The sequence below is a fragment of the Notamacropus eugenii genome, chromosome 1, assembly GCF_028372415.1.
Source record: "Notamacropus eugenii isolate mMacEug1 chromosome 1, mMacEug1.pri_v2, whole genome shotgun sequence".
Lineage (NCBI taxonomy): Eukaryota > Metazoa > Chordata > Mammalia > Diprotodontia > Macropodidae > Notamacropus > Notamacropus eugenii.
Window position 1 is genome coordinate 711,373,391 of NC_092872.1, and position 25,391 is coordinate 711,398,781.

Sequence of the window (25,391 nt, forward strand, 5' to 3'; positions counted from 1 at the left end):
ATGGCCTACTGCAGCTTTGGAACAACTGGATATGACAATGAGGTAAACCAGTTTAGGGAAGAATATGGATATTTCCTCTCCATTTCCTGATTCTCCTTCCCATCAAGTGACTCTCTGGCTCAAGTAGTCAGGACCTCCCTCCACTGCCTCCTTTTTTGTTGCCCTTGATGGGTGGTAAGAGCCCACCCTTACCTGCTGTGATGTGGTAATTTTAGCACAGGGTGAGCGTCCAGAACCTTGTGTTTGGGGATTTCACTCCAAGGCAGTTTGTCTTCTTTTTCTTTGTCTGTATGAAGTAATTTATTTTTTTGGCTTTGTGTCTGTTTTTCTCCCTTTTGCCTTCTACTCCCCCATTCTTCCCCAAGTCTTTTAAGCCAATGGGGCTGTGGTGACACCTTCTGGGCAGTACTGGGAGTGAATAACACCCACAAGCTTTGTTTATGTTTTTGGATTGGTATTTTTTTTCCATGGTACTGTCAGCCTTTGCTCAGGTTTGGTCTGCAATGTTAAACACGTTTTGTATTTGGAATTTAATAGAAACTTGGCAGCTTAAAAACATGCAAAACAATCTCTTTGATAAAAGCAGTCTGCTTTCATATAAAAAGTCAGGGTATGAGTTTAACTTCAAGTAACCCCTAAAATTAAACCAATGCTTATGCTGCCTTATTGAGGTAAGGTTTTGCAACTTGGCTTAGATCTAAATATGTCCATTCACATGGTCTTTTAAAAATAAGGCTATTACGATCATCCATAGAGTCTTTTCCCATATATCCTATGTTAGGAGATTTTGTTTTGCTTCCTGGTTGTAGAAAGGTATAATGCATGACCCCAATGGAAACATCATTCATCATTGACAGTTGATCTTATTTAGTGCATGGTAAGATGAAGGCTTTTTAAGAGCTATCCTTGTTCATCTGCCCAGATGTAAAATTTCTAGAAACATCATAAAGCAAAGGTGTCTTCTGGGCTCCTCTGGTTACATTTCACCTTTTTTTGCATAATTCCTTCTACCTGTACCCCAAAGCTACTCCAAATTGTGGCTGGAAGCATGTGAAATTAGAGTTTTCTCTTACATAGTCAGTAGAAGGATAGCAAACATTTAGGTCAAAGGTCCTGGAAGGCAGCAGCTGTCTCACATTTGGGTTTGTGTTCCCTGCGCCTAGACAGTGTCCGGTAGGTAGTTAAGTGTTTCAGTGCTGATAAAATGATGAATAGATTTTACCTATTGGTCTTCACACAGAAATAGGGCATGCTAATTCCAAAGAAATCATCGTATAACTCTTTTAGAGTTGCTGCTAATTTCTCATCAACCGTTAGATAACCTTAAAATTCATTACCACCTAAGTGTGAGAGCATGATGAAGTCAACCCCATTTTGAGAAGTGAAATTTTGGGATTCTTTCCCAGAAGGTTAATATTGTTCTCAGCAGCTGGTCATCAAGGTCTAAAGGCACTGGATGGGATGTAAGTTATCGGCTCTCCAATACACTATAAAACCATGCATTTTTTTCTATGAGATCACCTTAGGGCAGTCACAATGTGGAAAATGCAAAGCCTGAAACTCACAAGAAAAAAGGAATGATGATCACTGGTCTCTATGTTCAGTTTTTAAGAATGTCACTGTTCACTTTGTCTAAACTCTTTGTACTCTTTTTGATCTAACCTCATATACTCCATTTTATATGTGAAACGTACTGTTTATATAAGGACCCAATCTCTCTCCTTTGAGTTTAGGGTAAAATCAAAGTGTATACTGCTTTTTCCCCCTCCTGATTCCCATCCATAAGCAGATGTAGGTTATGTGCATCATAAGGAAAACAGACTGGAGCTATATAAAAAAATAGTAATTTAAAAGCAAATGCTTTCATGGAATTAAAATAAAAGCTAAAATGAAAAACTAAGGATGGGAAAGAGTTAGTGACAAAATATCATGTACAACTGTGGAGATGATGGTTTTATTGGGGAGGGGGGAGGGAAGGAGGAAACCAGGAGGAGGCAAAAACACAATTTGGCCTAAAATTGAATTTCTCTGATAAGGAATTTCAGAAGCTGCTTGTCTCATTCACTCAGCAGCAAAATAATCATATGCGCTTTAATAATCTTTATTTTACAGGAGTCCGTTGCCAGGGTAACAGAGTGTAAGCAGGAGAACAGCACCTTGCAGATCACAAAGGCAAATCTGCAGAAAGAAATTTCAGTGAGTCTCTCTCTTCCTTTCCAGTGTAATAACGATTCTTATTTCTCATGCACTACTTTAATAATCTCATTTAAGGATCCTTTTCCCTTTCCCCTTTTTCTTGTCTGTCTGAGCATGGACAATAGCAGAAACCTGGAATTGTCAAGCCCAGTGGGCTAAGCAAAATAACAGATGTAATATCTTTAGCATTTTTATGTAATTACTTTTTATTGCTATTTTACCTCTCTCTCTCCATCCTTTCCCAACCTTGTTGCTATTTCCTTCTCCCGGTGAACCAATCAGCTGATAGTATTCCAAATAGCAGGGGTCTTGAGGTGGGGGTTAGTAATTGGTCACATTAATCGTAAATTATTAGCTGAGCTTGTCTGCATGGTGATTCTGGCAGGGATTGAGGTGGGGGAGAGGTGGATCCAGAACCAGATCTTTGAGGAAGGGGCAAATTGAATTATGGGCAATAGGATAACGAAGCCTTCAGGCTGAAAGCTGCAGAAAGGATAGTCATCTTTACATATACACATGGAAGGAGGAGGGTTGGGGGGAGGGAAAGGAAGCAACGTTAGGTTCTTTCAGCTGTCCACTGGACACAGAGAGCTCAATTAGTTGTTCTGGGAAATTGGTTGATTTGAAATGATTAACAATGAAATTTTTAAAAGTCTTTTTAATAAGAAATAGAGGACTGGCAGTAAGAAAGTGACTACCAATCCTCTGGCTGGATGGAGTTTATGACAAGTCTATGACTTATAAATATTTTTCCTGTCATTATCTCTGCCAAGGGCCATAGCCTCTGAAAGAGAGTGTAGAAAAAACTATAATATTAGACTTATAGACCTGGCCCAAAAAGAACCCTCGTGAAACTAAATATGAAAATCTATATTCAGATGATGATAAAGGTCTGACTCTAGTCTACAGATGCCAAGAAATTTGGAGTTAAGTCTGCCAATGAATCGTAACTTCCCTACTGCATTCACGTAATATAATTGAGGCAATTCTTTCCCTGAAACTCTGGAATTAACAGTTCTGAAGGAGGAGGAAGGCTGAACTTGAAGTCTGGAGAAAACCAGAATGGGGTTTGAATCCTGCCTTCATTACCATTCACTACTTGTATGATCATGGACTAGACATACAAATTCTCCAGGCTTTCTTCTTTAAAGTGGAAATATCATGGTTATAGTGCCTACCACACAGAGTCACTGTGGGAAGATAATGTATGTTAAAGGACTTTTCAAATTTTAAAGAACTATAATAATATCAGTTACTATTATTATTATTATTCCTTTAAATCCAATTCAATTAAACGTTTATTAAGTACCATCTCTTTGTGATCATTTTTCCCCCACCCACCCCTCTTACTGTTCTCTGATGGCACTCTACAAAAACACTTGAAACACAGTTCAGTTAAATAAAGGTCCCTTAAAACATATCATGGATAAGATAAAACATAACAAAGTAAACAAACAAAAATAAATTAAATCAAAGCTGACCAAGAAATGGAGCCTGTTTATCACAGGCAAGCATGGGAAGAAAGTAGGATCAAACAGAGAGAGTGAAAAGGCTAGAAATCCTAGAATGAGTTTTAAACTCAAATGCCATCTTAGTCAAGGAAAAGCTTGATTTCCTAATGTTTCTAATTGAGATAATAAACATTCTCTTAAAAGAATACATCTAGCATACTTGCCAAGACATCACTCATAAAGCAATGTGAACCACTACTCTCCTTCAAGGATTTTGCAAACTTAACAAAACCAGTTGAATATGACTTGATCTTCTGTACCAATGTAGAAATCTCATAGTTTGAACAAAGCTTCACTGGAATCAGGGGTTAGTCAACTTGGGACTAAAAAAATTTAAAAACATGAATGATTTTTCTTTGCTTTGTCTCTCTGATAATAAAAATAATAAATGAAATTTATTTTGTGCTTTTATGTTTGCAAAGGGAATTACATATATTATTTCACTTGAGTTGTCATAGAAACCCACTGAAGTAGGTACTGCATATACATGTTATCATCTCTGCTTTACAAATATGAGAACTGAGAGTCAGAGAAATTAAGTGGCATGCCCATGGTCATACTACTGCTAAACGTTCTTTGTATGGTAAATATAAGATCTTTGCAAAATCCTTTAGCAGATTTTAAATTACCTTGGGCCTTGGACCCTTGTCTTTCCTGACCTCAAGTCATATGCTACTTCTACTATACTGTGCTGCAATAAAAGGGCAACCATGGTCATTCCTGTCCTCCTGTCCTTTCATTCCTCTCCAGCTTCCCTTTTTTATGAAAATAACAATAGTTGCACTGAGCAGATAACAGCACATTTATTTTTAGAATTTAAACCTTGAACTCCAGTAAATGACAACCACCAATAATTCCAGGCTTCTATTTAACTCACTTATGAAAATGAATGGGTGATTGGCAAATGTAGCTATGGAAGCAGAAAAATAGTCTTCCCCTCATGTTCCCACCTCAAGGACATTCTCAGGAGATGCTACAGCTATACCCTTCTTTTACTTTATTAAGAAGAGTTCCTCTGATAATGTGATCACTGTTGCAGCAGCCCAACTCTTGAAGAGTTGGGGAGGTACAGTAGAATGGGATGACATCCAACTACCTCCATTCCCCAATTTTCCAAGGCCTTTATTCAAATAAGTGTCGCTTCCACCCCCTCAGAGGGGCTTTATTTTTGGTTCAGGTAGTTTTGGAGCTATGTATGAATGATCTCCACAGCTTTTGACCGTGGAGATCTATTATTTTGAATGTCCAGTTTAGCTACTAGTTTTAACCTATTCTCTGTCACCTGATGAGACATTGACTGATTGAATATTTACCTGCTCTCTCCTCCCTTATTGGGATTAATGGAGATACAAATGAAAACAGAACTAATCATAAGTTAAGCAGTAGTGGAAAAGTAAAGGATAAGAAAAGGATCCATACACTAGGTCACATACTCCTAGACAGATGAAATTTCATTATTTAGAAGAATATCATCAAATTCTCTATGTTATATAATAAGATGAGGACACCTGAAATTGATCTTATATGCTGATGAAGTCTTACACTTTGTAGGTGAGCAGCTACCATTACAATCTATGACTTTAACTGCTGGGTGGGTCCTTGGGGCTCCAAAGGGGATTCTTCGGCTTAGAAGTCACATCTATACATTTGATATCTAACAGGCTGATTCTGTATAGAGAGGAGAGAAAGTTAATGATAGAGAAATGGATGAAGAATGAAGCCCTGAGTTAGGGAATAAAGTAATGATATGTCAGCAAGATTGAACTTTGGAGGAAAGTTGGTAGCTAGGAAAACAAGAAGGTAGAATCAATATGATTCGATGAAAATGGTGGTGTTGTCCACCTTGTGTCTTCTCCAGACTCTCAGAACAATCCCATGACTTTCACTTTAAGAATGCTAGTTTATCCTCTCCTTAAGGGCTGTAGAGTATAAGTAGCAGAAATGCTTCCTAAGGTTATTGCAAACCAAGGGTTCTGATTGTAACTGGCCTCTTGGATCCTAGCTTTATGCTTTCTTTTTCTATGCTCAACTTCTTTGAATGAGACTTTGTAACGTAAATGATTTTACAAATGGTAAATATTCTGTGTAAAAATATTTTTAATTCATTAGTTAAAATTACTTTGCTTTTTAATAAGTATTAAATATTAATCACTGGTTTAGAAATGGTAAAGAAAACAACTATCCATGATATTCCCATGTATTTAAGAAATTGGCTAAGAGGCTAATTTTTGTTGACCCCCTTGTATAGGGTTACTTAAAACACTTTTGTTGTTATTATTTTTTTTACATTCCATAGGCATAAAAGTAGCCAATTATCTTCACTAATTTCTATCTCTTGGACATTTTTAGTTGTCTATAAGCTCTCAACTGCTAGTAGTTTGTATCAAGCCACATGGTAAAGGTCAAGACGTGACTGAAAGGAGAAAAGAAACTTGAATGATTTTCTTTCTCTCCTCCTCCCTTCTTCCACCAATGTTGATGCCACTCCTATGAGAGAGATTTAGGAAAGGAAGCAAACTTAGTATGGGACAAAAAGACAAATGAAAGGTATCCCAAAGCAGCCTCTAGCTCACATGGAATTTCAGGAAAACTGGCATCCTTCAAAGCCAGAATGAGAACGGCATTCCACCTTTCTCATCCCACCCAAAGCCCTGCTTACAAAGGTCTCATGTTTAAGAAAGTACAGGGTATCTTTTGCCTGTGTCTGTCTGGAAAATTGATAATGCAATTACTGCTTTGAGGGAAAAAACAAACCTATTAAAAGCATATCTTGGTTAAAGCTGAGCTGAAAATTTAGTCTCTATATTCTTAAAACTGATTTTTTAAATAAAAAAGATTGAATATAGCTTCATCTACTTGGGCATCAGGCATTGCTTTTGTTTCTTCCCCTCTTTCTCTTTTTCCTGCTTCCTTTCCTTTTCATGAAATAGCAAGTAGTTAAATGCATTTCAATAATTTGATGTCAGTAAACTGACATGCAGGTTGTCAGCTTGGCTGTGGAGTTTCAGCCTAGTGCAATGTGTAATGGCCAAAATATGTTAAATCTTCCAAATAGGATTTATACTAGAAATGCTGTCAACCAACAATAGGGCTAAGTAACTGCTTGAGATGGTAATAATCACCTGTCCAGTTTCCCCCAATTTAAGAATCATAAACCAAGGACTTTCAATGTGAAGTCAGAAAATCAGACAACAAGAAGTTTGGCATCTAGTAATGACTTAGGCTTCGTTCACAAGCAGAAGACATTTTCCCATCAAAGACAGGACAGAAAGGCTTGTGAGACTCAATTCTATTGTTGCCCCTTTGGGATATGTTTTATGACTGGTTCCGCCTTCATCTGAGGTAATACTTTACCTGTACAAATAATCTTTAAAAAGATCTGTGAACTTGAGGGAAAGAATGGAACAGTGGAAATATATTGGAAGAGGTCAAGTAAGTGATATCTGAATGATATTCATCTTTTCTTTTTCTAAGTTTTTATTTTATCATCTTCAGTTAATATTCATTGGATTCATGGCCCTGAAGGAATTTTCAGTAATGTATAAGTACTTCTTGCCTTCAAGGGGCTTATAAGTTAGACCACTTTTTTTGAACAAGTAAGAATTTGGTTTTTTGCTGGAGGACTTTTCATTTCCAAAGGCTTTGAAAGAACATAGTTATACTACTCTTTGTGCTTTCCTCACCATTCCAGGAGTGTAGGGCTTGGGAATGAGTGTCTTCAGAATGCCTTAAAAGAGCTCCTTAATAATATGGCACTATTTGATTGCCTCACTTCAAGGTAATTGCTTTTACTTAAGTATGTTTCTTAAAAGATCTATAATTCCATCAGTTCTTGCACTGTCTTCCCCATAGAATGGTAGTGAAATAACAGTTAGTCTTTCAGAGTTGCTGTGAGCAAAAAATTCATAACCAGTGTACCCAATCTGGTGATGAGCCTCTCTAAACTTTGCTAGGTTGATCCTCAGACAGCATACATATGTACAGTCCTTATGGAGAGTCCTTATTGAAGAGTCCTTATTGGAGAGGTAAGAGGTGAGGTGAACCTCACCTGAGTTTAATAGCCTCTTAACCTCCCCAATTCATCCTTTGTATGGCTTCTAATCTTCTTAATGAACAGGTCTGATCGTATCTGATCACAGCACTCTCTTTCTCAACAACCTTACATGACTTCCTGTTGTGACTAGGCTAAAATACAAGCTCAGAATCCCAGAATTAGAAGGGACTGCAGAAAGTATCTATTCCAACCCAACTCTTCTTTACCATTTCCAGGGTATAGTCATGAAGCCTTTATCAGAAACCTCCAGTGAAGGAAAACTTACCATCTCCCAAGACAGCCCAGTCTACTTTTAGTCAGCCCTAAATCTTGGGAATACATTGTCTTACATCTCGCATACGTTGAAGTTTCTGCTACCTTCTCCCATTGCTCCTAACTTGGCAGTCTTCTGGGGATTAGCAGGACAAGTCTAAGCCCTTTTCCAGTGTTTCCCATGATGTCCTATGTGTAATTGACATCATATTGCTCACCTTCTCAATGAATAAAGGAGCGGCAGATGAAGCATGAATATTGGGAACTCAAAATTTTTTTAAATGAATGTTAAAGATAAATAGATAATTACTTTTCCATATTATTAGAACATACTACAATCACTATCATTTGTCCCTGCTTTTTTTTTTTCAGGATAAATATCTCCAGTTCCTTCATACACTCAAATATGGTATGAAACCCTTCACCATGGTGGTTGCCCTGCTTTGAACACTAGGTTATCGATGTCCCTATTTAAAATATGGCATTCTGAATGAACTACAGAACTCTATCTGTGATCTGACTGGCAGAGTAGAGTAAAACTATCACCATCCTCCTCCTGTCTAGACACATGCTTCTTTTAATGCAGCCTCAGGTCACATTAACATTCTTGGTTATCTCATATCTCATTTTTGATTCATTGAGCTTGTAGTCTACTAAAACCTTCAGGTCTTATTTGTTTTTATTTGTTTTTGTCACTGCTAGTCACTCTTTTTCTCCTCCAGGACGTTCTCCTTTCTCTGGGTTTTATAACACTACTCTCTCCTGGTTTTTGTCTTCTGTACAATTGCACTTTTCCCATTTCCTATGTCGAAGCATCTATAATGACTATATCACATGCCTGAATTGTGGGTGTACTCCAAGACTGTTCTGAGTTCTCTTCCCTTCTCTCTGTCTCTGTCTCTGTCTCTGTCTCTCTGTCTCTCTCTGTCTCTCTGTCTCTCTCTGTCTCTGTCTTTGTCTCTGTCTCTCTCTCTCTCTCTCTGTCTCTCTCTCTGTCTCTCTCTCTGTCTCTGTCTCTCTGTCTCTCTGTCTCTCTCTCTTTCTCTATGTCTCTGTCTCTGTCTCTGTCTCTGTCTCTCTCTCTCTCTCTCTGTCTCTCTGTCTCTCTCTCTCTCTGTCTCTCTCTCTCTCTCTCTCTCTCTCTCTCTCTCTCTCTCTCTCTCTCTCTCTCTCCCCCCCACTCCACCTCCCAGTGGTATGCTGGTAAATGCTTAACAATTGTCTTTAAAAAAAGTTCACACAACACATTTTAAAGTTGAATCTGCATCATTACCATTTTATCCTTCACTTGAAGTCTAGACATCAACAAAACAATATACACAAGCCTTGATTTGTTGTGTTTGCTCATTTCCACCGTGTTAAGTGCTCACACTGAAAATTAAAGATCAGCTCTTAGAAGCCTGCTCCAGCACACTCCTGCTCTCACTCTATATACCCAATTAATTGATCAATTTTACTGTTTCTGTCTTCGCATTTCTTGTGTGTAACCCCTTCACACACACAACAGCTACCTCAATTCAGCCCAACACCTCTTGCCTAGATTACTGTAAAAGCCTCTTAAATGGTCTCCCTACCTAATGTCTTTCCCCAATCCAGTCCATCCTACACACCACTTCCAAAGTGATTTTCCTTAAAGTGAGATTTGACCATATCATGCCCAAATTCAGATAACTCCTTTGGTTCCCTATTGCCTCTAGATAAAACATAATATATCTTGTGCAGCTTTTTAATGTACATTTCTGGCCCCAGCCTATATGCCCTCCTTGGCCATTGCTCTCCCTTCCATAGTCTGTATTTCTGACAAACTGACCTTTTCATTACTCCCATGACACCCTCCACCTCTCTTCTGTCTGCCTTTGTAGTGGCCATTCCATGTGCCTGAAATGTATTCCTTCCTTATCTCCATCTACTAGCATACCTCTTTTCCTTTAAGCTGCTGCTCAGCTACCATTTCCTAATCTCCCAAATTCCTTGCTCCCTAACTAATTTATATTTTGCGGCTTTGTATTTAACTTTATTTTTATTCTGATTATACTTATAAAGATTGTTCCCTTCCCCATTAGAAGGTAAGCTTCTTGAGAATATGGATTGTTTCTTTGCATTTATATCTCTCGCCCATAGGCACTTAATAAATGCCTTTTGATGTGATTGAGTGATTTATAATTTTTAGCTCATTAGATACGTGTTAAATATTCAGATATTTCTCCCAGATCTAATTCATACAAACTGTTGTCTAGTTGTACCTCCCCAACCTGCTTCTTGCATTGGTCTAGCTGATTTTTTTAAAAATACAATGTAGGACTTTACATTTATCCCCTTTAAAATTAATCATACTTAATTCAATCTAACCATAAAAACTATAGTTAAATATGTTTGCATTACATTAAAGTTTGCAAAGCACTTTATATATATCATCTCATTTGTGTTTCACAAAACAAAGAGAAGTAGGTAATGTGATTGTTATTATCCCATTTTACAGAGAAGGAAACAGACTCAGAGATGTTAAGTGACTTCCCAGAGTCACACAACTAGTTAGTGTCTGAGGCCACAACTGAACTCAGGAAGATGAGTCTTTCTGACTCAGATCCCAGCACTCTATGCACTATGGTGGCCTCTAGCTGCCTAGGGAAAACAGTAAATTCTTGTTTGGACATGCTTATTTTAAGATGTCTATCATTCTTGTCTTTGTTTTTCCCAGCGTCTAGTACTAGAAAACTCATTCTTGGGTTTTTATCAAGCCTAAACTTAGTAATGTTTGTGTACTACCGTTCAACCAAATCCAAATCCAACTTAACCATCCTCTTATCTAGCCCACTCTCTCTGTCTTGTGCTCATGTATGATACAAGGGTCTTTATGAAATGGTTTGCTAAAATCTAGGTAAAAAGCATATGAACATATACATATATATATCTACCTTTATTTGTATACTACATATACTCCATATCCACAAACACACATAAATTCCTTTGGTCTCCCATTCTTATACACCTATCCAAGAATAAAAAATAAAAAAGAGGAAGAGAGCTTAGTTCAGTCTAACCTTGAGGATGATGCCATTCTGACTCCTTTTGTTCATTGTTTCCTTTTTTAGATTTTCACTCAGCATCCCTGGGATAATGCATTCTCGAATTTTGCCACCACTCAAAGTCAGTCTCAATGGCCTCAGAGTTTGCTGACTCCACTCTCTTACACTATGAAATCTGGATAACATTCTCTGACAATAGGTAAGTAATCACAATGGCCCGTTCTTTTAGGACTCTGGAAGGAAGTTGCTTTGGACCTGGTGAGTCAAACTCAGCCAAACCTAGGTCCTCTCCTTCTCCGTTTTACATTTTTTAGGGAATCCATGGTTTCATTGGTGTAAGGACCTCCTGCTATGGAAATGAACTCCACTGACACAGATTGGGAACTTTGCTTTATAGTCTTGGATAGCTCCTGGGTCCTCCAGTGTCCCTAAGGTTTTCCATTTCTTGCCAAGTACTTAGAAGACTTGGCTTAGCATTCAGAACTTTCTAGGGTCTTGTTCCAACTTCCCATTACAGCTTCATTTCTATTACACCCTTTCATACATAATACATTTCAACCAAATTTAACTGTTGACCATCTACACTTTTTCCTTCCACTCTTCATTTGAATGAAAGACCCACATAGCGCAGCAGAAAAGCGTTCTGAGATTGTAGCTAGAAGACTTGCACTCAGATCTGTATTACCATCAGAGCTATTCCTCAGTTGATAAATGGTCAAAATATATGAATAGGTAGTTTTGAAAAAAAAATCCTCCACATCATTAATAATTAGAGAAATGCAACTTAAAATAACTCTGAGGTTCCATCTCGCACTCATCAAGTTGCCAAAATTAACAAAAAGGAAAAATGACAAATGCCAGAAGGACTGTGGGAAAACATTCAGATTAATCCATGGTTGGTAGAGCTGTGAACTGGTCCAGATGTTCTGGAAAGCAATTGGGATGCTGCCCAGAAAGCTATTCAACTGTGCATAAACTTTGTCCCAGCTATACCACTACTATGTCTATCTCCCAAAAGAGTTCAAAGAAAGAGGGAAAGGACCCATGTATTTATAGCTATTTTTATGTGGGATCTAAGAAATAGAAACCTAGAGATTACCCATCAGTTGGACAAAAGGTGATGGATGTAATGGAATACTATTGTGCTATAAGAAATGATGGAGATGGTTTCAGAGAAATTTAGGGAGTATTGGATAGACTGATGCAGGATGAAGTGAGAAGAACCCAAAGCACAATTTATATAATATCAGCACATTATAAAGGCAAATAATTGAAAGATTTAAGAACTCTGATCAATACAATAGCCAACTATAATTCTAGAAGGCTCTTGTCAAAATATGCTACCCACCTTCTGACAGAAAATGATGAACTCAGGGTAAAGACTGAGTATGTATATATGTATACGTGCATGTATGTATGTGTGGAATATTTGTGTATATGAATATATGTATGTGCATGTGTGTATATGTATTGTGTATACATGCATATATATATACATATATATATTTAATGGCCACCATGGTCATTTGTTTTGTTTGACTCTTAATGAATAAGTGAAGGAAGCATTTATTATGCACTTTCTGTATGCAAAGTAGACTGCTAAGTGCTAGGGACACAAATAGGGAAAAGACAGCCTTGCTCTAAAAGACTTACATTGTAATATGGAGACAACATATATGAACAGCTTCAGCTGTGAATTAGATGGAAAGGTTCTGTGTTCTTTAGCTACAGCTGCAAAACTTATTTTAATGCCTCTTCTTGGAAGTCACTTCTACTGATCAAATGAGATCAGTTTCTGATGCTGGACAATTTGACAATGTCAAGGACTCTGGTCACAAGAACTTTCTTTGGGATCTTCAGGAGCACTCACAGAAGTTATTACCATGTTGTGTCTCCACAACTTTCTTCCCAGGATAGTGCCTGAGAGTACTAGGCTGGGATTTTTGCCCTTCCCAAGACTTCTTTCTGGGTCTGAGGTGCCAAGCTATCTCCATCATGGTCTGAGGAGAGATTGTAGTCGAGGAAGTGGTGGTGGTTTCACTTACTTGGCACATGCTATCTCTCCCTTAAGGTACTTTTGGTGCTTCAGTGAGACTAACCTGAATGCTGTATATGGCAGTTGTTAGGGATGTCTGGCTCCTTCTTCACAAGACTTACTTCTCTGGGTAATGGCTGTGAAGACTGGGTAAAAGCAGGACCACGAATAGATCCAGGAGAGATAATTCAAAAAGCATAGGTCTATCTGAAAATCATGATTAAAAAAAGAGCCTAGACATCATCTTCCAAGAAATTATCAAGGAAAACTGCCCTGACAATCTAGACTCAGGGGGTAAAACAGAAATGGAAAGAATTCACTGATCACCTCCTGAAAGAGATCCCAAAAGGAAAACTCCTGGGAATATTGTAGCAAATTTCAGAGTTCCTAGGTCAAGGAGAAAATATTACAAGCAGCCAGAAAGACACAAGTCAATTATTGTGAAAATGTAATCAGGATGACACAGGATTTAGCAGTTTCTACACTAAGAAGTCAAAGGGCTTGGAACATGATATTTCAGAGGTCAGAGGAGCTAGAATTAAAACCAAGACTCACCTATCCAGCAAAACCGAGTATAATACTTCAGGGGGAAAATGGAATTTCAATGAAATAGAGGACTTCCAAGCATTCTTGTTGAAAAGACCAGAGTTGAATAGAAAATTTGACTTTCAAATACAAGAATCAAAAGAAACATGAAAAGTTAAACAGGAAAGAGAAGCCTTAAGGAACTCATTAAAGTTACATTGTTTATAATACTACACGGAAAGATGTTATTTGTAACTCATGAGATCTTTTTCAATATTAGGGTAGTTACAGGGAAGAAATATATATATGTATGTATGTATGTAGTTATGTATGGGTATGTATGAATACATTGTATATGTGTAGGTATGTATATGTACATAGTTGTATGTGTGTATGTATATATACATATGTATATGTGTGTGTATATGTGTGTGTGTGTGTGTGTGTGTATATATAGTGAGGGCACAGGGTGAGCTGAATATGAAAGGAGAATACCTAAAAATATGAAATTTACTGTTGAATGGAATATACTAGGAGTAAGAGAAAGGGAGAGGTAGAATGTAGCAAATCATCTCACATACAAGAGGGAAGAAAGAGCTTTTGCAATGGAGGGGAAGGGGGAGGGAGATGAAAGGAAATAATTGAGCCTTACTCTCATAGGATTTGGCTTAAGGAGGAATAACATACACTCAATTGGATACAGAAATCTATTTTACCCTGGCAGGAAGGCAAGGGGCAAGAGGATAGGTGAGGGAAGATAATAGAAGAGACAGCAAATTGGGGAAAGGGATAATCAGAAGCAAACACTATTGTGGGGGGACAGGTCAAGGGAGAGAATGGAATAAATTGAGGGCAGGATAGGACAGAGGGAAATGTGGTTAGTCTTTTACAACATAACTAGGAAGGTAGGTGGGGAGAGAGGGAAAGAATATGTAACTCAAAGCTTTAATAATGAATGTTAAAAATTGTTTTAGCATGAAAGTGGAAATTAAGCTATACAAGCAATGGAGTATAGAAATCTAGTTTTACCCTACAGGAAAATAGAGGAGAAAGGGGCTGGAAGAAGTTTGGGTAATAGAAGGGAGGACAAATTGGAGGAAGGGGTGGATGGAGTGCATGCTGTCCCAGGGTGGGAGGGGTGGGGAGAGATAGGGAGAAAATTTTGAATTCAAATTCTTGTGGAAATGAATGTTGAGAACTGAAAAATAAACAAACAAATAAACAAATGAAAAAGCAGTACCACGGTTCTGGGAGGACAGTGCCAATTCCAAAGCTCCTGCGCCTATCTGCCTATTGGTAGTAGGTGGTCACAAATTGTTGCTGGTGAGGATGAGGAAAATGGTCCCTTTCTCCAGTGTTTTCTATGAATGTGATGGCTGGGCTGGAAGCAAGTCCAGTGATTTGGAGGGAGCTACTGTTCCCAAGGCGCTTGAGCTCAGGGTCCTGAACTGTCTCCATCAAGGTCTGAGGGGAGGTGATGTTCACTTAGAACTACCCGCCTCTTCTCTCTATCAGGGTGCTAGCTACATCAGCAAGGCTGGCTGACTATAATTATATGACTATGAATATTTGTCACAAGTTTTTTTTTCTTTCTTTTGCATTGTGGGGATGAGAGAGTAGAAGCAAGAGAAGGTAGATTTCTATTAATTGAAAAAATAAATTTTAAACATTCATATTGATGGGAACTTCCTTGAGCTCCCCTGGAATCTCCTCACTTAACCTGACCTTTCATACTCATATTGAGCTCTCCTTGTATCTCTCCACAGAACCTGGCTTTTCATACTCAAATCTGTGACCATTATCTGTTATCTCTCGATTGACCCACCTGCTTCCCACCCAAAACCCTCCATTGTCTGCTATCTCCTGATAGCCTCCAGGTGTTTCCAGCCTTTGACCCTCCTTGGACTTCTCAAGACCCTTCCTAAACCCCTCCTCCCATCACCCTGGACTACCAGACACCCCCCCCCTCCCCCGGATCCCTCCTATACTCTTTTCTGTATTTAAGTTCCATCTTGCCTCCATGAAGGCGCTCAGATTCATTCCAGCTCAGACTCTGTCTAGCTGGGATTCTGTCTGTCCCACTTGTGAATACAAGCGTTACAAATGCTTAGGCTCCTTAAGAGGCAACCCAATTAGGCAAATCTTTAATAAACTTTGTTTTTTTTGGCTTTAAGAAGGCTTGAGTTGAATTCATTCGAGCATGACCCGGACCGTCGGTATTTTGGGGTCCCCCTTCACCCCATAACCTCATCAGTATGACCTAGGTGATCATGATGACTCTAGGCTTTAGTTTCATCATCTGCAAAATGGAAAAATTAGAAAAAGGTCCCTTCCTCTTTCCTCTATGTATGCATTGTCTGCAACGGAAAAGTATTTCATCCTCTCTATCTGCTGAAACCCTTTCCTAACTTCATATCAGCTCGGTACCATCCCCTCCATGAAACTTTTCCTGCTCTCCTAGATAGGAATAATCCTTCTTTTTTAAAAAATGGTATTGCTATATTTTATATAGCTTTTATTTCTGAGCATATTCCTCTTCCATTCCCTACCTAGCAAGCTACCTCTTATAACAAGGAATCAAAACAGTAATTCATCAAAATCAACCAATATATACTAATATAGCTCTGTATGCAAAATTCTGCAACTATAGATCTTCATTTTTTGCAAAGATGGAAAAATGTGCATTTTCTTAAGTCTTTTCCAGAGCTAAGTTCCTTGGTCATAATTTTACGTATAACATTCAGATAATTTTATTTAGTCTTTGCATTTGTATTATGTTTTATGCATTTATAAATGAATGCATATCTTGTTTCCTGGATCTGCTTACTTGACTCTGCATCAGATCACATCAATCTTCCTATACTTCTCTGATTATTTATACATTCTTACAACATGATAATATTCCATTGTATCCATGTAAAACAGTTTGTTTCACCTCCATTTTGGGGAAGGACCCAGACCAACCAATCTTCTTTCCCTTCTCAGCTGTGCTTGGGACCTTGCAAAGTTGTGGGAATCTTTGCCTTTATCTATCTTCTTTTAAGAGTCTTCCACCTTTTCAATTCCCTTTTATATGCTGAGTTGCCCCACTAAAATGTAACCCTTCTTGAGGACAAGTATTTTCCTCCTGGCTTGCTTGTATTTATTTCCCCACACTGAGCACTGTGACCAGTCCTTAGTATACTTTTAATAAGTACTTGCTGCCTCACATTTAACGAATACCTATATGGACTTTGTTTTCAATTCAGTTCGACTCAGTAAACATTTATATGCACCTACCAGGAGCAGGCACTAAGTTAAACACTGGGGATGCAAGAAGAAGCAAAAATCAGTCCCTGCCCTCAAAGAGCTTATATTTTAATGGGAGAGGGGAAGAACAACACACCAACAAAAGTATCCAAAGAAAGTTACTTACAGGATGAATAGGAAATTAACAAAGGAAAGCACTGGGATTAAGGAGGTTGAGGAAGGCTTCCCAGAGGAAGGGAGATTTTAGTTGGGACTTAAAAAAACTGGAGAGTAAAGTAGTCTGAGTGAAAAAGGGAGAGCATGCCAGGCATGAGGGACAAGCAGAGCAATTGCCTGGAGCCTGAGAGGAGTATCCTGTTTGTGGAACAACCAGGGTATAAAGAGTAAGCAACTGGAGTAAGGTGTTAAGAGGCTGGAGAGGCAATTGGGGGTGTTATGGAGGGCTCTGAATGACAGAGAACATTTGGTATTTGCTCCTGGAGGCAATAGGAAGCCACTGGAGTTTATTGAGTAGGGGAGAAGACATGATCAGGCCTGCATTTTAGGAAAATCACCTTAGTGGCTGACTAGGAAATGGATTTGAGGCAGGCTGACCCACCAGCAGGCTATTACTATTTAATAATGGAGGTGTAAAGAGCTGAGGACCTGCCCTGGAATGGTGGCCAAGTTGGAGGAGAGAAGAAATTTCTCAAGGAGGTTTGTTTCTTTGCTACCACAAAAATATTGCAACAAAATATTGATGTTTATGGGACTTTTCTTTCTTTCTCCTCCTTGGAGTGTGTATCTACTAGCATCTCCCCAAATCTCTTCTTTTTAGAAATAATTATTATTTTCTTATTTTATATTACCTCAATTTCTCCTTGTTTACCTCCCTCCTCTCCCAGAGAGCCATTCCATATAATGAAGAATCTTTTGAGAAAGAAAAAGAGGAAGAAGGGGTAAACCAGCAAAATCTATTATGATATTAAAAACGTTGACAATACGTAAAGTTCTATACCTGGGGATCACTCCCCAGCAGTCCCCCAAATCTCCCTGCTTTGTTCCATTTCTCTTGTGTATTTGTCTCATTCTGACTCACGGTTATTTACAATTCTGTCATATCCCCATATTCTATGTTGTAAATTTCCTGAGAACAGGGATTGGTTTTGTTTTGTATTGTTTGGCTTTGTTTTGTTTTATCTTTGGTTCCTTAGCAACTTGCACATTGCCTAGCACATAGTGGACACAACAAATGTTTGTTGAATTGAAGAATTTGAGTTAAAAGAGTAAAAAGAACTAAATGAATTAAAACTACAGTGACTTTTGCACAATGAAACAAGGGCTACTGTACAAAGCTTCCATAGACTAATGTTTCTATTCATTTTGCATCATGTGCTTTTATTTTGTGTATGGATTGAATAGTAAAGGACGTTTTGAAAAAATATTGAATTTCAAAAGTGCCCATTAAAAGTTCACGTGGGCTCTGGATTATGCTATGTAGAAGACATACAGATGAAAATGACACAGTTGCTCCCCTCAGGAGTTTATACTTTTATAGACTAAGTTTAATTAGTATAAAATTATATTAGTGGTTCAATAGAAATGTACCAGGGTGGTTAGGTGGCACAGTGGCCCACTGTACTGGGCCTACAGTTAGGAAGACGGATATTCAAGAGTTCACATCCAGCCCCAGACTCTTACTAGCTTGGCAACTAGTCCCGCCACTTCCTGGCAAATAGAGGAAATGAAAGAAACAAAGCAACGTCAGATTCTGTATTCTTGGGCTTAAAGATCACTGTAGATGGCGACTGCAGATGGTGACTGCAGCCACGAAATTAAAAAATACCCACTCCTTGAAAGGAAAACGATGGCAAATCTAGACAGCCTCCTAAAAAGCAGAGACATCACCTTGCCCACAAGGGCTGTATTTGACTGTATAGGTTTCCCAGTAGCAATGTATGGTTGTGAGAGCTGGATTATAAGGTAAGCTGTGTGCCATAGAATCAGTGCTTTCAAATGGTGGTGCCAGAGAAGATTTTTGAGAGTCCGTTGGACAGCAAGGAGGGCAAATCAGTCAGTACTTAAAGACATTAATTCAGATTATTCACTGGAAGGTCAAAGACTGAAGCTGAAGCTTAAATACTTTGGCCACGTAATGAGGAGATGGGATTCATTAGAAAAAAAAAAACTTTGACATTGGAAAAGATTGAAGGCAAAAGGAAAAGGGGACAGTGGAAGATGGGATGAATAGATAGTGTCATAGAAGCAACAAACTTGCATTTGGACAGACTGAGAGATAGTGGAGTACAGAAGAGCCTGGTGTGCTGTGTTCCATTGGGTCATGAAGAATCCAACAAAACTGAACAGCAACATAAGGAAATGTACAATTCTAAAGAAAATTTGTTACGATTCAGAAGCAGTTATTAAATAGGTAATCTTCCTGTTGTCCTGTATTGTAGCTTTAGCTATCCACTGTAAAATATAGTTATATTCCTAGGAAATGGGTGACTCTTGATTCTTGGTCATTGAAATAAGAAAGAATGAGGAAAACCACAGCCAATAAGTATTCACTAAGTGTTTTCTATGTACTTCCTTATATCCTCCAGTTCTGGGTTCTGTTAGGAAGCAAGAAATCATAATATTAGTGATAATAATAGCTCATAGTTATAAAGTACTTTATAGTTTATAATATGTGTCCCTACAAACTCTTGAGAGTTGTGTATGGTGGCAAGGTGGTACAACCGACACAGCATGCAGTCAAGAGGAAGACCTGAATCGGAATCCTCCATCAGACACTTATTAGTCATGTGTCTCTGAGCAAGCGCTCTACATGACTCTGGGACTCAGTTTCCTCTTCTGTAAAATGAAAGATATTAATAACTCTTTATTATTAAAATTATTATTATTATTAATATTAAAATTATTATTATAATTAATATCTTTAATACTAATGTCTCACAAGTTTGTTGAGAGGATAGAATGTAAAGTCCTTTGAAAAACTTAAGGCACTACTTAAATGCCATTATTGTTGTTTTTCTTCCTTCCATTTTGCAGATGAAAAAAATTGAGACTTAGGGATGTACTTGTCCAAGAATATAGGACTGATAAACAGTGGAACTGAGATAGAAAATTATAAGATGTGATCATTGCCCTCAGGCAGTTTACTAATTAGCTAAGGAGCCATGATGGAAAATAAAAGTGAACAAGGTGACACATAAGCGTCATAGTGGGTAAAACATTGGACTTAGGGTCAGAAAGTGCAAACTTCTGCCTCAGAAAATTAGTAGCTGTGTGATCCTGGGCAAGTCACTTCATCTTTTTGCATCTTAGTTCTTCATCTGTAGAATGGGGATAATTATAATATACACCTCTCAAGGCTGTTGTGAGGATCAGCTGAGATACTACAAAGTGCTATATAAATATTCGGTATTATTATAAGTGCTATGAAAAATTGTGCTCTCTAAGCAATGAGCATTGATGTAGTCTAGGAAGGCTTCTGGGAAAAGGTGGTATTTGAGATAGGTCTTGGGTGTTAGGTTTATTTGTCAGTGACTTCAAGGCTTGTTCATTAATTTCTTCTTACTGGAAACTTCTGGTTCTAACTTTGTAGAAATAAATCCTTTTCAATAAGTCAAGGGATCATAGATATAAGCTCAAACCATCTGCCCAGGAGTATAAGATGACTGTCTGTTTTATCATACCTGATATCTACTAATATTATCTAAATTCCTTTTAGCCGAGAGATACACTTCATTTGAACCAAGAACATTTGAACATTTCTTTGGCTGAGAACTATACTTAGTGGCTACATTTTACTTTTAGAATGAATTAAACTACTGACTGCATCATGGGTGTGTGTGGGGAGGGGGCGGGGTGGTTCCTGTTGAAATACTGGTAGTTCATGATAATAATACAGATAGTAAACAGTATGTAGTGCTTTTAAGTTTCTAACATATATTATTCACAACAACTCTGGTCTTATCAATTTTACAGTCCCCATTTTACAGATGAGAAAATTGTTGTTTATAAACAATGAATCATTTACCCAGGGCCACACAGCTAGGAGATATCAGAACGAAGACTCAAAGTCAGATCTTCATAATTCCCTTTTCACTAGATTATGTCCCATTAAGAGGCATAGATATCTAATAGTTATTCACATAGTTACTTTCAGGGAGAAAACATGATCAATGTTCTCACTTCTCTATCTGCACGAAGTACTTTGAAATTCTATAGAAGAAAGTTCTTACATAGTTCATAATGTATTTTGATTTTTAATGCCCGATCAATTATTTCTACATTATTGATAGATTTGCAGTCAATGGTCAATTCCTTTTCCCCTCTTTGCTTTCCATCTTTACTCAAAGTTCAAAGGAGTCAGGAGAGCAAGTTAGTGTGGTTCTGCTGAGATTGGAGGGGGTTGGAATAGGGGGTACTTGACAGATCAAAAATTTCTGACCTAAAAATTGAAGATTCTAGCAGATATAGAAAGAACCTGGAAACAATCACTTGATGCTACTGTCACAGATGCATATAGCCTTCTCTTTGTCCAAAGTATCGTTAATATAAGACATAGTTATAAGTCAGCAGATTACCTGGATGTCCCTTCCATTAGTTTCTGGGTAACTCTTAAAGTGAGGGAAGCCTGTTTCACTAAAGTTCCCAATGGGGCAGCATAGCACTCACAGGTCAAGGTGCCCAGAAGGAGACTAAGGCAAAGCTGACTTTTAAACGCCTCTGTACTCTCTTTTTCACCACCTAATTAGTCAAGCCAAATCTACTAGGAATGTTGATACAACACGAAAGCACTTGCATTCCATGTCATCCTAGCTCACCCATTGGCAGGTTCACTGGTCTTTCTACATGGAGAGATACTGTCAAGGCACTTTGAGTATGTTCTAGGCTCCCACTTTGCTCTCCCCCATTTGAAAAATTTCCCATCCTTGACAAATCAGCATGGGTGCTCTGAACATGTTATCTATGTCCCTGATCTAGAACAGTCATTAGGAAAGACATAAATATTGTTCACTCACTTGCACCATGCAGGAAAGAATCTTCAATAGTCAATGTGTCCAGATCATATAGAGTCAAAAATCACAATTTTCTCCAAATACAAACCTATTCAGATTCAAAAAGGACAACTAGGTAATGTAGGTGGTAGAGTGCTGAGCCTAGAGTCAGGAAGACTCATCTTCCTGAGATGTATGACCCTGGGCAAGTCCCTTCACCCTGTTTGCCTCAGTTTCCTCATCTGTAAAATGAGATGGAGAAGGAAATGGTCAACTACTCCAACGTCTTTGCCCAGAAAACCCCAAATGGTGTCACAGAGAGTCTGTTTTGATTCAATAAGGAGCATGCCACAAAGTTTACCAAAGATCACTGCTTGCTTAGTCCTCAACAAGGGCCTGTCTCGGTGCTCAGATGGCCATTCGTAATTGGGAAATTTAGCATGGGGTAGCACTCCAGCAGAGGAAGTAGCTAGGTGACTCAGTGGAAAGACCTGAGTTCAAATCCAGCCTTAGACACTAATTGTTTGACCCTAGACAAGTCACTTAACTCTGTTTGCCTTAGTTACCTCATCTGTAAATGAGCTGAAGAAGGAAATAGAGAAGGAAATAATATCTTTGCCAAGAAAATCCCAAAATGGGATCATGAAGAGTTGAACATGACTAAAAAGTGACTAAACAACAAACAATAGCAGATTGGAAGAAGGGAAATATTTTTATATGTATTTATATGAAGATTTAAACCCTTATGAGAGAAATAAGGAGTCTACTCACAAAGTAGTAAGTACTGAATAAATGTTGACTGTAATAATCCACCCATTTTACTAATGATTAATTAAGCTGTTAATAAGATAGCATCAGGAAATCCAGGGTTGTGACTTATATCATCTCTTCTTAGTATATAAGGCTACATGAACTGAGAATAATGCAGGATGCCTACTATATTAAAAATTGTTGCTGGTCTTGGGCATCTCTTGCCAATCTGAAAGTGTAGCCTGGCAAGACCCACTTCAGTATAATTCCTATTAGTAACTCCATTGAAGTGTTAAATGATAAATCCTTTGAAATTTCTTCTTTAGTTGGATAATCCCAAGTTATCCATAGTAGGAAAATAGAAGTAGTTCTCTAAAGAGGCAAGAAATGTGGACATTGACCTATCGTTCATCTGTAGAGTAGATCCTCAGACTTCCTTTGATTTACTAGGAAAGGCATTTAAAGCTGTAGCTGACATTTTCCCAGGTATTGCCAAGATATGTAAGAATGGTGTTATTTTTTCCCATCCAAGTGTGTATTTGAAATAAAACTAACTGATAATTTTCTTCCTCCTAATCATGACAAAACAGACTTCTTTGTACCTACCACCAGTGAAATATCAGACAATGACAATCTTCCCGTTGCAGTGTATCAAACAGGCATACTAGCTATTCTGTTCTTTAGCACTGTTATATCTGAAAATCAACGAACAAAACTACTGAATTTTAGCCTGAAGAATGGACAGTGTGGGTAGTTGGAATGATATTCAGGTATTTGAAAGGCAATCATGTGGAAAAGGCATCAGACTTGTTTTGACTGGCCCCAGAGAAAACTAGGAATGATGATGGAATTTCAAAGAGACAAATTTAGGCTAACTAGAAGGAAAAAGGTCTTAACAATTAGAGTTCTTCAGAAATTATATGTGCTGCCTCAGGCCATAGTGGGTTAGCCCTCTTTGAAGATTGTCAATCAAAGGCTGAATGACCATGTGTCATGTATGATATAGAGCAGTTCTTTTGTGTAAAGTTTAGAGGGGGAAAAGGCGGCACCTGGGTCATCTCCAGTCATCCTGAGGAATATCAGGTCAATGGATTCAGATGGCTCTGGAGGAGAAGTGAGGCTGGTGATCTTGCACAGCCCTCCCTCCCTCAAAACAAAATCAAGTGAAAGTCACGTCATCATTTCTCTGATGGCATGGTCTTCCTTGTCAACGAAAGACAAACACAACAACAGTCTAAATTTACAGGGAGTAGAAATTCTTTTTAAAAGTCATCTCTATCATAGTTTTGCTTTATGTCACACTGCAACCTATCTGTTGATTTTGGTTTCACTTTGAAAACAAAGGCAACATGAGACTTTTAGCAAATAAGGTACTGACTGCCAAACCTCAGAACACTTTATGGAGTGTCAAAGGTTTACAAGGAATACATTGAGATAAACACTTAGGAAAAAAGCTCAAAAGAAAGAAAAATATTTATAAACATGATCAACAAGATAGTACAGTATAAACTTTTGCCCTGGATCAGGCCACTTTGGGGACATTGAAAGCTTACGGTTTCTCAATCTGGAATTATACTCCATTCCCCAAGAAAGCAGCAAAGGGACTGGCCCAGACCTTCTCTCCATAAGTATACGCAGCTTGGCCTTAACATTAAGTCTGAAGTTAGGAAGTAGGCTGGATGAATGAGCAAACAAACAAACAAACAAAAAACCAATTCCAACATTTAAAAAAAAGCTATTATGGTAACAGAGGCACTCAAGACACAAATTCAAAAGAGAATTACTTCAAAACTTCTACAAGCAAAGCCTCAGAGAAAAACAACATGGACATGAATTCAACTAGAATTCCTGGAAGAAATGAGGCAAGAATTTAAAAAAGTTTTTATAAATGAAATGAGAGTAGTTGAGGGAAAAATTTTAAAAGGAATGCAAGCTCTGGAAGAGAGAATTTATAGTTTGGCACAAAACTTTGCCCAAGCAACAAGTTCCTTGAAAAACTACAATGAACTGAATAGAAGCCAATGACTCTATGAGAAAATAAGAAATATTGAAACAAAGTCAAAAGGCTGAAAAAATAGAAGAAAATGTTATGTATTTCATAGCAAAAACATCTGACACGGAAAGCAGATTGAAGAGAAAAAAATTAAGAATTATTAAACTATCTGAAAGCCATGGCCAAAAAAAAAGAATACTGCCTAGATACCATATTTTGAGAAATCTTAAAAGAAAACTATTCAGATGTCTTAGAACTAAAGTGCAAAGTAGAACTACAGAGATTCTACCAGTCATCTACTGAAAGAGATTGCAAAATATAAACTCCCAGGGACATTAGAGCCAAAATCCAGAGCTTCCAGGTCAAAGAAAAAATATTTCAATTATCCAAAAAGAAAGACTTTGAGAAACCATAGTCACGATCACATACAATTTAGCAGCTACCATTGTGAAAGACAGAAGAGCTTAGAATATGATATTCTAGAAGACTGAGGACATGGGTTTACAGCTAAGAATAACTTACCTCAAAACTGAGTCTAATCCTGCAGGGAAAAATAAATCTTTAATGAAACAGAAGACTTCCAAGTCCTCTATGAAACGTCCAGAGCTACATAGGAACTTTGAAGTTCAAACACAGGAGTTAAAAGAAACATGAAAAGGTAAATACAAATGAACAATGATAAAGGATTAATCAAGGGTACATTGTTCACATTCTAATATGGGGAAATGATACATATGTCTTCTCTGCATTCTAGTATCATCACGGGTCATAGGGGCATCTAATTAGACAAGGCTTGGGGGTGATTCTGTTAC

General features: G+C 38.0%; 1 long non-coding RNA gene across 3 annotated transcripts in view; it reads left to right on the forward strand.

The window, feature by feature from the left end:
• LOC140521449 (uncharacterized) overlaps positions 1–25,391 on the forward strand; it is a 251,463-nt gene that overhangs the window by 143,903 nt on the left and 82,169 nt on the right. For all 3 annotated transcript variants that reach the window (XR_011972940.1, XR_011972941.1, XR_011972942.1), the window contains 2 exons: positions 2,113–2,196; positions 11,106–11,238. This is a non-coding gene — a long non-coding RNA (uncharacterized lncRNA). The remainder of the gene's footprint in view (positions 1–2,112; positions 2,197–11,105; positions 11,239–25,391) is intronic.